The 12,562-nt window shown below is 38.4% G+C and overlaps 1 pseudogene; it reads right to left on the bottom strand.

Annotated features, from left to right (window-relative positions):
• Positions 1–723: 723 nt before the first annotated feature.
• LOC139361276 (small ribosomal subunit protein eS25-like) lies at positions 724–1,154 on the bottom strand (annotated as a pseudogene).
• Positions 1,155–12,562: the final 11,408 nt, after the last annotated feature.

Consider the following 12,562-nt stretch of genomic DNA (forward strand, 5'->3'; position numbering starts at 1 on the left):
CGAAGGGTCACAGCCTTGGAGAGCTTTCCTGTGAAAATGTCAGATCTTTCAAGTCATGGAGATGGAGGAAGGAATCAAGCTGGTCAGGTCCAACAAAGCCATCTCTGGTTTGGGGATGGAATACATGTATAATACAGAGATGCCAAAGGGGATTCCACTGGCAACTCAGAACAATTATTGATCCTGCTTGACAGGCTGAGGAGAGATGGATTTCAAAGCCTAGGTTCATTGGCAAACAGTTCTGGGAACGAGTAGCGATGTTTACCATGGGTGTAGAACTGAGAGCTGGAAGCATATGTTCTAGGAATTTACTATTCTTGAGGTCAGTGATTCTCAATCATGGCTGTATACTAGAATCATCTGAAGAGCTTTTAAAAATACTAATACCCAGGCATTGCCCCAGATCAAATGAATTAGAATTTCAGTGAGTGGGGCTTGCTCATCTATATATTTTTTTAAAGTGCCTGGATAATTCTAATTGGCAATTCTAATCTAACTCTATGTGAGCTACAAGTGGTGAGTCTAACCTGACTCTAATTGAGTAGCATTCTCTAGGGCAGTAGTTCTCAGCCTTGACGGTTCTTTGTGATTCACGGGTTCTATCAAAAACTTACTGATGTCTAGGTCACACCTCATATATCCTGATTTAATTGATTTCAGGTTTGGCCTAGGCTTTGGGAATTTTGAAAGCTATTGGGTGATATTTTTAATGCAGACCTTATTTTATTTTATTTTATAAGGTTTTATTTTTCCAAATATACAATTGGTTGGACTTGCTCCCGCATCTTCACCAGAAGCTGGAATACCTCCACACTGGGTGTTTCTGGTGTAAATTATTTGAGCTCTGTGCCTTGAAACCGGTTTGATAAGTCTTTTACCAAACAGCTCCTGAAAGGTTGCCCTGGACAGACAACTTTTACTCTTCAGTCTCTCAGAGACCTCAGTTGGGATTATAAGCTTACAGCTGGGACTTCCCTACTGGATTTGTCATATGTAGCTTTGTCAAGCGAGACTAGGTTATTGAGCTTGTCCCAAACTTTGCCTTTGGACCACTTCTTCTTTCTGGCCTTGCCACCAGATTTGTTCACTGGGTCTCTGTCTTTCTTGGCTGACTTTCCAGTGTCTTTCTTCTTCTTGTCATCCTTGGGCAGCATCACGATGCCCAGGGGGTAGCAGTAACCACTTTAAACCTCGCTAAGATGTCAGACAAAAAGCTATTTAGTTTTAAGATCACTTTTAAGTTCACAGCAACATTGAACTGAAAGTAAAGAGGGGTCAGTTCACATATACCTCCTTTCCCCACCCTCAAGCCCACAGCCACCTCCATACACACAAAATCTCCCCCACTGCCAACATCCTGCATCAGAGCAGTAAATTAGTTGCAACTGATGAACTTCCACTGACACATCATTATCACTAAAAGTCCATAAATTACATTAGAGTTCACTTGCTGTTGTTTATTCTATGGACTTGGACAAATGAAAAATGACATATATCCACCATTATAATGTCATACAGGGTAGTTTCACTCTCTTAAAAATCCTCTATGCTCCACCTATTCCTCCCTCCCTCCTCACTAACACTTGGCAACCACTGATCTAGTTACTGTCTCTATCGCGTTGCCTTTTCCATGGCATTTATAGTTGGAATCATACCATATGTAGTATTTTCAAACTGGCTTCTTTCACTTCATAATATACATTTAAGGTCCCTCCATGTCTTTTCATCACTTTATAGATCATTTATTTTTAGAGCTAGATAATATCCCATGGTCCAAAAGTCCAGATGTACCACAGTTTATTTATTCATTCACCTATCAAAGGACATTTTGGTTACTTCCAAGTTTTGGCAACTATAAATAAAGGTGCTATAAACAGTCTTGCATAGGTTTTTGTGTGAACATAAGATTTCTACTTATTTGGGTAAATACCAAGGAGTGTAATTATTGGATTGTAGGGTAAGAGTATATTTAGTTTTGTAAAAAACTGTCAAACTGTTTTCCAAAACTGCATTCCCATCAGCAATGGATGAGAGCTCTTCTTACTCCACATCCTCACCTGTATTTGGTGTTGTCAATGTTAAGGACCTTGACCATTCTAATGGGATTATAATGGTATCTTGTTTTAATTTGAAATCTCTAGTGATTTCTGATGTTGAGCATCTTTTAATACGCCTATTTGTCTTCTGTATATATTTTTTGATGATGTGTCTGGTCAGGTCTTTCACCCCTTTTTTCATCAGGTTGTTTGTTTTCTTATGTTGAGTTTTGAGAGTTCTTTGTGTTTTTTGCATAACAGTCCTTTAAAAGATATGTATTCTGCAAATGTTCTCTTCCAGTCTGTTGTTTGTCTTCTGATTCCTTTTGATAGTGTCTTTCATAGAGCAGAAGATTTTAATTTTAGTGAAGTCCAACTTGTCAATTATTTCTTTTATAGATTGTGCCTTGGGTGTTATATTTTAAAAAGTCATCTCCATAGGTCATCTATGCTTTCTACAATGTTATCTTCTGGGAGTTTTATAATTTTACTTTTCACATTTAGGTCAATGATCCATTTTGAGTTAATTTTTGTAAAAGGTATAAGTTCTGTGTCTGGATTCTTTTTTCTGGCATGTGATGTTCAGTTGTTTCAACATCATTTATTGAAAAACAACTGTCTTTTCTCTATTGTATTGACTTTGCTCCTTTGTCAAAGATTAGTTGACTGTATTTATGTGGGTCAATTTCTGGGCTCTATTCTGTTTCATTGATCTATTGTTCTATTCTTTCACCAATACCATATTGTCTTGATGACTGTAGCTTTTATAGTAAGTCTTGAAGTCAGACAGTGTCAGTGCTGAATGCTGCTCTTCTCCCGCAACATCGTGTTGGCTACTGTGTATCTTTGCCTCTCCATATAAACTTTAAAATCAGTTTTGACACCCATAAAATGACTTGCTGGGATTGCATCAAACTAAAACGCTTCTGCACAGTAAAGGAAACAATTGACAAAATGAGAAGGCAATCTATGAAATGGGAGAAAATATTTGTATCTAATAAGTGGTTAATGTCCACAATATGTAGGGAACTTAATAGCAACAAACAAATGAACAAACCTAAATAGACATTTTTCCAAAGAAGACGTACAAGTGGCCAACAGGTTTATGAAAAGGTGCTCAGCACCACTAATCATCAGGAAAATGCAAATCAAAACCACAATGCCATGTCACCTCACACCTGTTAGGATGACTATTATCAAAAAGAGAAGAGATAACAAACATTGTCAAGGGTGTGGTGAAAAGGGAACCCTTGCACACTGTCGGTGGGACTGCAAGTTAATGCAGCCATTATGGAGAACAGTATGAGGCTTCCTCAAAAAATTAAAACTAGAACTAATATATAATCTAGCTATCTCAATTCTGAGTTTAATACATTCAAAGGAAATGAAATCAGTACCTTGATGAGATATCTATACTTCCATGTTAATTTCAGTATTAAGTGTCCATTGACAGATGAATAGATGAAGAAAATATATATGAAATATTTTAAGTCATAAAAAATGAGTAAATTCAACTTTCAACATGAGTGAACTTGGAGGACATTGTGCTAAGTGAAATAAGCCAGACATAGAAAGAAAAAAATGCTGCAGGATCTCACTCATACGTTTAAATCTTAAAAAGTTGAACTTATAGAAGCAGAGGATAGAATGGTGGTTGTCAGGGACCTGATGGTGGGGAAAATGAGGAGATATTGGTAAAAGATACAGACTTTCTGATATAAGATAAATAAGTTCTGAGGATCTAATGTACAGCATGGTGCGTATAGTTTATAATACTGTACTGTATACTTGAAATTTGCTAAGAGGGTAGATTGTAAGTATTCTCACTACACACACACACACACAGAGAAATGGTAACTATGTGGGGTGATGGATGTGTTAATTAACTGTGGTAATCAATTCACAATGTATATGTATATCAAATCATCACCTACGTCTTGAATGTATAACATTCTTATTTATTCCGTTATACTTCAATAAAGCTGGGAAGAAGAATCCCAAAGTTCATGATTTGTGTGAGGAAGGGGAAAATGGGGCAAGAACTGAGGAGACAATTGTATAATAGAAACTACAGTTCTAAGTCTTTTATGGCCAAAATAATAATCATATCTGATGCATAACTTTATAGTTTATGATGAATTTTCATATGAGATCTAATTGAACCATCCCAATGTTGGTAGGCAGGTAGACGTAGTATTATCATCTCTATTTTACAGATTAGGAAACTGAGGCTCAGAGAGAAAAAGTGACTTGTCTAAGATCAGCAACCATGACCCAAACAAAAGGTTCTTGAGTGAAGCCCAGCAGCCTGTTTCTTCAGTTGTTCAAATCATATGGTTGCTCAGCTACTTAAAGCTACTTTCTATGTACTTCACAGTTGTCATTTAATTCCCTGTGACATTAAGAACACAGTTGTCAGTTAATTCTCTGTGACATTAAAGAGAGAATAATTTCCAAAGAAAAAAATTAATATTCACAAAGCCAAATGGGGAAAAAACAACACCTACTTCTGGTCTATGGGAACTGTTTAGTTTGCTTTACCTTCAAACCTGTTTCTGAGTGTTGCCAATGGGAGAGTGGAAGATGGGGAGCCATGGAAAGGGTGGTGCTTAAGGAGGGCCCAGGGAGCCTCTGCAGCCCTCCTCATTCTTTTTCTCTGTGCCTGAGCCCAGTCCTCCCACCTGGCATGGCTCTACAACCATGAAACCCTGATGCCCTCACATGCATAAGGAGCCCTGACAATGTGGACGTGGATATGTCTCTCATTCTGTAAAATGAGACTCACAATGGCCTCCAGTGTGATGCTTCTTTGGGCCAAAACAAAACAAAACAAAAACAAACCAAAAAAAAAAAAAAAAACACCTGATTGCTTTCAGGTTGCCTGACTCACAGGGCACCTCGATGCTCTGGCCAGGGACACTGAAGACTGAATCACCTAGCTTGCCTTTGCAGAAACTGTTTACTAATATGTCATTTCATTTCTGTCTTTTTCCAACCTTAAGCTTTGTGTGCCCCTCATCCACAGCATGTCCTTGCCCCCCATACCTCTACTCCCATGCATAAAAGGATGCATAGGCAAATGTACATGGAAGTCTCTTTTCAACCTCTGCAGGGGATTGTAGGTGACATATACTATTGCCCACACTTACATACAAGCGTACCCTATGATAAGCATTATTGGGATTAAGAAATATTGAGTGGTACTTCTATCTCTGAAATTCTGTTGTCTCTCCTATTTAGAGAAGACTCTTACAAGTCAACTACAATAGGACTTTTTTCCTCCAAAGTTGTGACATCGGAAATCAGGACTCGCCTTACAAACCCAGGGAGCTGAATTGTTTAAAGGACATATAGTATTTTCCTAGAGAATTGAAGCAAGAACAACAAGGTAGAAGCCCTGCAGACCTGTTTGAGTGCAGAAGACACGGACAAAGCATATCCATGTTCCCATCCATTGAACAGGCCGCAGCTTATAATGTGATAAATTTTCTTCTCTCACCCTAAGCTTTTGGTTGTCATTGAAGTACTCTTCCAAATTCCACGTATCTATTGTCATTTAATGAGAGTTTACTATGTTTCCAGCTCTGCGCTTTTTGTTACATCTGCTATTCATTCTCTTTCCAAAGCTGTAGCCCTACGGTCTCACAGTTAAATAATTCAGAAGTTTTGAGTTAAATAGGTTTTTACAACAAGATTTTTCAGAGCTAGTGGAATGTCCATGTGTGTAGTGAATCTTTTGGAAGATTTATTTGGTATATATTATTTCCCAGACTTTTTCAAGGCATCTCATAAGACGTGTTTAGTTCAGAAGATGCTGCTGAGGTCTCAGAGACTGCTATCCCTTTTTCTGTTATGAGTTGAGTTGTGTCTTCTTAAAAAAGACATGTTGAAGTCCTAACACTTTAGAATGTGACCTTTTTTGGAAATACAGGCTTTACAGAGGTAATCAAGTTAAAATGAAGGCATTAGAGTGAGCCTTATTCCAACATGACTGGTGTCCTTATAAAAAGGAGGAAATTTGGACAGAGAGGCAGACATGGGGAGAGGGAGGGCAATGTGAGGAGACAGGGAGAAGATGACCATCTACAAGCCAAGGAATGTCTGACATTTCCCAAAGCTAGGAGAGAGATCTGTAACAGATCCTTTCCCAGTGCCTTCAGAGGGAGCATGAGCCTGCTGACACCTCGATTTCAGACTTCTGGCCTCCAGAAACATGAGACAATATATTTCTGTTTTTCTAAGCTACCTACCAGTTAGTCAGACTTTGTTTTGGCAGCCCTAGGAAACCCATATGTTCTAGCTGGGTGGTGGGTAAATCAGGCTCAGTTTCTCCTCTCTTTACTTCTTTGTTTTAAAAACTATATATTTGAAAACTTCTATCATAAGTATAAAATTAACAAAAAATACCCATTTATCTCCTTTTCCATTGTAATAGAAGTATCCATTTTTATCTAGGCAAATAGCCAGCTACATTGGAAACAAACTTTTTCCACAAATGACCACAGAATAAATATTTTAGGCTTTGTGTGACTTATAATCTCTGTCAACTGCTCAACTCTGCCATTATAGGGGAAAAGCAACCATACACAACATGTAAATAAATCAGTGTTTCTGTGTTCCCATAAAATTCTATTGACAAAGCAGGCAACAGACCAGATTTGTCCTTTGAGCCATAGTTTGCTGACCCTGGATTACTGAGCACCTACTATATGCCAGGCACTATTCTAGAAGTTGGCAATGTAAGAGTGAGCAACATAGTCAAGGTTTCTGCTCTCACAGAGCCGGAAAATCTTGTTCACAGCTGTGTCCTCAGCACCTTGTGCAGTGCATGACATACAATGAGCAATCCATAAATACTGAATCAGTGTGTGACTGGAAGTCCCCCAGACAGGAAGAGATGAGCCAAACCTTGAGAGTGCTAGGCTAGAGGAAAATTCTGGGAACCCTGGGATGCTAAGTAATGCAAAACAAAAGAAGCTCCACTAGCAGTTTGATTCCTTGACAAAAAACAAACAAACAAACACAAATCAGTGAGTTCTCATATGCACCAAATGCACCAAAAGACGTACAAAAATGATCACAGCAACATATTTCCTAAGATCCCAAAACTGAAAACAACTCAATGTCCATCAGTAGAATAACGGATATTATTCTACTCCACTGCAACATTTCACACAGAAGTTTTGTATTTTATTTTTATGTATTTATTTTTCATGTCAATGAATTCAAAGGAATCACACGTAGGATTTTGTATAGAAACAACACTAGTTTCCTAAGAGGTGACTTTTCAAGATATCTATGTTCACTAGTTGTAGCCTACAACTAGAAGGCTCTGTGTGTCAAACATTCCACTTGCTACTAATTCTTACCACACCCCCTTTGTTCCCAGAACGTGTACCCCACATGTATCCCAGAACTTAAAGTATAACAAAAAAATTAAAAATAAAAAAATGAAAAACTAAAAGAAAAAGAAGAGGAATGGTGAGAGGAGATAACTTGGCTTTGTACACAATCTTGGTGGGAAAGTTTCTAGTTCCTCATCTTGAAGTATTATGTTAGCTGCTTTTTGTGGATGTTCTTCATCAAGTTGAGGAAGTTCTCCTCTATTTCCAGCTTGCTGGAAGTTTTTATCATTAATGAGTGTTAAATTTTTTCAAATACTTTTTCTACAACTAGTGATATAATCATGTGATTTTTCCTCTATAGCCTGTTGGTGTGATGGATTACATTAATCAATTTTCAAATGTTGAACCAGACTTTCATACCTGAAATAAATACCATTTGGTCATGGTGTTTAAAAAAAAAAAAAAAAAAGAAAAGAAAATAAACCAAAAACAGGAACCCTTCAGTAAAGATTGTGATATAATTTCTTAAGACTGGTGGAAACAGCAAGGCAAGGACTTTGAGGTAGGGGGTTCAAAGGCTCTTGAGATATAAACTGCTGATGTTTTCTATTGAGGAGATGATGGATCTTTCAGAGAGTTCCAATAATAAATAATAAAGTTATTTGCTTAAGAAAGAGTCTCCTGGAATAGTAAAACTGTGCTCAACAAGAGTATGGAATAATAAAACCATGAGGATGTCAACAGTAAGCTGTGGAGCAGTTTATGGTTTCAGTTCTCCATGCCCAAGTTGTGTGAGTCTTGGGGGAGGAGGGAGTAGGTGATTTGGGTTCTTAATATTTGTGGGATTCATTCATGCTGTTTCATGTATTGAATATATGACAGTTTATTATATGGATATCATCTATCATCTGAGACAGGAGTGGCCATTTCAATTGTCCCTTAGTCTTGCACACGAATCAAGGATATCTGTACACATGTAACAAAGAGGAGTGTGGTGAGAATTAGTCGCTGGTGGAATGCTTGACACAGAGCTTTCTAGTTGCAGGCTGCAACTACTGAACACAGGTACTCGAAATGGCACCTCTTGGGGAACTGTATTATTGCTCCTATACGAAAATCTGTGTGTGACATGTTCATGAGATATCTACTGTCTCTGTCTCAAGGAGTTAGCTACATTAGCTGAGATTACATGCAGAATTATTGTGTCCTCAAAATTGGGGGGCAGGGAAGGAGGAGAGATTGTTTTGATTCTATTTATTTATTTAAGATGGATTCTGACTCTGTTACCCAGGCTGGAGTGCAGTGGTGCCATCTTAGCTCACTGCAACCTCGGCCTCCTGGGTACAAGCGATTCTCCTGTCTCAGCCTTCCCAGTAGCTGAGATTATAGGCATGCACCACCACGCCTGGCTAATTTTTGTATTTTTAGTAGAGATGGGATTTTGCCGTGTTGGCCAGGCTGGTCTCGAACTCCTGACCTCAGGAGATCCACCCGCCTCGGCCTCCCAAAGTGCTGGGATTACAGGCCTGAGCCACAGCGCCTGGCCTTGATTCTCATTATTTACAAGAATCATCCAAGTTGTCTCATGCAGAAATAGTTTGTTCTTTTTAATTGCTGTATATTAGGAAAGTATGTGTGTGTGTGTGTGTGTGTGTGAGAGAGAGAGAGAGAGAGAGAGAGAGAGAGAGAGAGAGAGAGAGATGAGAGCAAGTAATTGATTCTAGGAAGTAACATGAAATCTAGCTCCAGAAAAACATAATAGACTTCTTTAACTACGATAATTAAAGTATGTGTCTAAATTGGTCAGGACTTGCATACAGAAAATATTTAATGTTAAGAGAAGGACGGCCAGGGAGGGTGGCTCATGCCTGTAATCCCGGCACTTTGGGAGGCCAAGGCGGGAGGATCATGATGTCAGGAGTTCGAGACCCCTAACCTGGCCAACATGATTAAACCCTGTCTCTAGTAAAAATACAAAAATTAGCTGGGCATGGTGGCGTGCGCCTGTAATGCCAGCTACTCTGGAGACTGAGATAGGAGAATCGCTTGAACCCAGGGGGCGGAGGTTGCGGAGAGCCGAGAAAATTAAAATAAGGAAAATCCAAGCTGTGGTACACAAAGCCCTGATAAAAATGCTCAAAGTAAAGGTATGTCATTACTTTCATTTTTAAAATACAGAAAACAGATACATGGTTGATATTTGTAAAAATCTTACTTAGTGGCTAGACTAAGTAGAAACTGTGCACTTAACATTTCCCAAACACACAACAGAAATTATGGGCTCCCCATTATATTTTTAGCCTGTGGTTACTGCCAGCCTCACCTGGCCCATCCCTTCACCTAATTGCAGGCATAATTATTCCCCCGCATTTACGGCAGGATGACTCCTCTTTCCAAGCACAAGAACAATGGTTTTCTCACATACCTGGGGAGTTTCCCTTAAAGACTGTGCACTGTTCCCTGAATTATTTTAGGACTGCATCTTTTTTCTCATCTCATTTTTGTTTTATTTCTAAAAGTAATATGTGCTTATGGTAGAAATTTCAGAAAGTATAGATAAGCGAAATGAATCAAGACAAAAATCACATCGAATCTGATTGAAATTCCTTTTCAGTAATATATTTAAATGGTATTTATAATATACATATACCTAGTAGAGAGAGATATAGAACCCTTCTTTTCTATATTTTTGAAAATTTCTTTTTCATGTAATGTTGTGTGGTTCATACATTTACCTGATTTAACAGTCACCAACTACATTTATCAAACCAATTCCTTGTTATCAGAGATTTAGACTCTTGTCGTTTTTTTCCTGGTGTTACAAACAATACTCCATGATTATTCCTGGAAGCTGAACTACTGTGAACATCCTTGATGATTCTCTTAAAATAAATTTCTACAAGTAAAAATACTTGGCTAAAGGACGTGCTGCCTTTATATATTGTGGACACGTATCACCAAATGGCTTTTCTGAAAAGTTGCATCAAATCCCATACCTGTTCTCACCATGGGTAAGTGTCAGAGAAAACAATAAAAAAGAACTCACACACATACAAGAAACTCAACCTGTGGTGAAGGTAACATTCTATCAATTGTCTGAGATTTCAATACATGAGATTTCCTTTATGTAGGAATATATTTATAAATTTGGTAACTATGGTAAATTGACACTCAGAGGCCATGTGTACTACTCAAGTGATTCAGATTCTACAGTAATTTTTATTGTTTTAATGTTGCCAGGTAAGAATGAGCTGTTTTGGTACAGCCCCTGAGGGAGTTTCCAGCCAAATTGAAAGGCCTAGAATATTACAAACCAGGAGCGTAGGCTATAAACAGAACTTAACGAGGGTGTAAGGTAACTTGATGACAATGTCTACTATTAAAGGATTCACAAACAAGGGGAAATGTTGAGTCACTCAAACTTGGGCTCTAGGATAGGGATGACTGAGGCTCTCAGGGGCCAAAGTCCCCATTAGGCGGGTGGAGTATCTGAGTGCCAGTGTAGGATAAGAGGAAGACTCTAGCCCCCGGGCCCTGGTGGCAGAGAAGGTAGATGAGGCAGAAGAAAGGAGCAGGGAAAACACAGAGTTCAGGTTACACCTACTTAGACTCAAATCGGTTTTTTCGGTTTTTTGGTTTTTTGGGTTTTTTTGCTACAGTTTTTTCATTTGCTAAAGATATGGCCTTGGACAGATTACTTAACCTCACTGAGCTTTAAGTCTACAAAATAGAGACAAGTAATACCTTCTAGGGCTGTTGAGAGATTTCAGTGGACTATTATGTGTAAAACTCATTATAATAAGTGACATACTGAAGGGACTCAAGAAATGTTTGCTGTTAATATGATAATGGTTGATAATTATTATTGCCATTTCCTTTGAGGATAGATTTAGGAAAAAATGATGCTTATGACTGATTGTCATGCCTTTGTTCTTGGATCCTGTGTTGCAGGAGTTTTTAATCTGGTGTCCAAGAACTCCCAAAATACCCCATGGATAAATATCTGGGGGAGTGGGGTGTTAGATGGGAAAGAAGTGTCATTTTTTACTAACTTATAACAAAAATTTAATATTTCCTTTAATTATGACTATGCAACAAACCAAAGTAGCATCAGTAATACTGATCATACTTTGATCTACAATAAAAAATTTGCATATGTTTTTATATCACATTAAATTTGCTGCAGGTATCTCGAAATATCATTTTAATTGAAATTGTATTTCAAAAGTACGATACTCAGGGAGGTTGGGGGACAAGGGGAGAGAGGGCAAATACTTAATGCATGTGGTTGATGATGGGTTGATGGGTGGACCAAACCACCATGGCACATGTATACCTACATAACAAACCTGCACGTTCTGCACAGTATCCCAGATCTTAAATAAAATAAAATAAAAATAAATAAATAATAAAAGTGCTTAGCATATTGGCTAAATCTGCTCAGAAAAAAAAAAAAAGTACGATAGTTCTTAGACCCACTCATTAGAAGGCTGTTAGAACACACGTTATCGCTGTCTGTCCCCAGGTGTTGAAGTGACAGAGCTGGCTGTCAAGACAACTACACTATACATTTTTAAAAATTTTTCATAAAATATCCCAGTGTATTGGTTTTCTTCATAATTCTATGCATTTTATGTATTTATGAACATTATTCTTCGAAGATGTCTGTAGGCTTCACCAGCCTGCCAGAGGGACCGTGGTACACAATAGGCTGAAATCTTCAATCAGGGGCCGCCCACTGCAGGGCAGCTTGCCCACAGGAGGAGCTCTGCTTTCTAACAACTGGTTATGCTTCTTTGTAAATTTGCTTGTCTGTTGTCCAGACCAATGAACACCAAAAACAGAACATTTCTATAGAAAATTCCCAATAAGTCCGGGAATCCTGTCACTTGAAAGAGCCTAACCCTGTAAGTAAGGAGAAAAATGCCTGTTACCCTTCCTGGGAGGCTGATACCTGCAGCACCTGGTAGAAAGGACAACTGCCTAACTGAGGTGATGATCCCACAGGTACAGCAATGGCAATTTACAGACAGGAGAAAGAAGAGGAGAAAGAGGATGAGGGAGAGAGAATAGGATAAAGAAACCAAAAGACAGGAAGCCGTTAGCAACAGGGGCCACATAACCTGCAAACTGGGAACAAAAAAGGGGGAAAAACAAAAGAGAACTTTAAGGACAATGAAA

This window comes from Macaca nemestrina, chromosome 2, assembly GCF_043159975.1.
Source record: "Macaca nemestrina isolate mMacNem1 chromosome 2, mMacNem.hap1, whole genome shotgun sequence".
Lineage (NCBI taxonomy): Eukaryota > Metazoa > Chordata > Mammalia > Primates > Cercopithecidae > Macaca > Macaca nemestrina.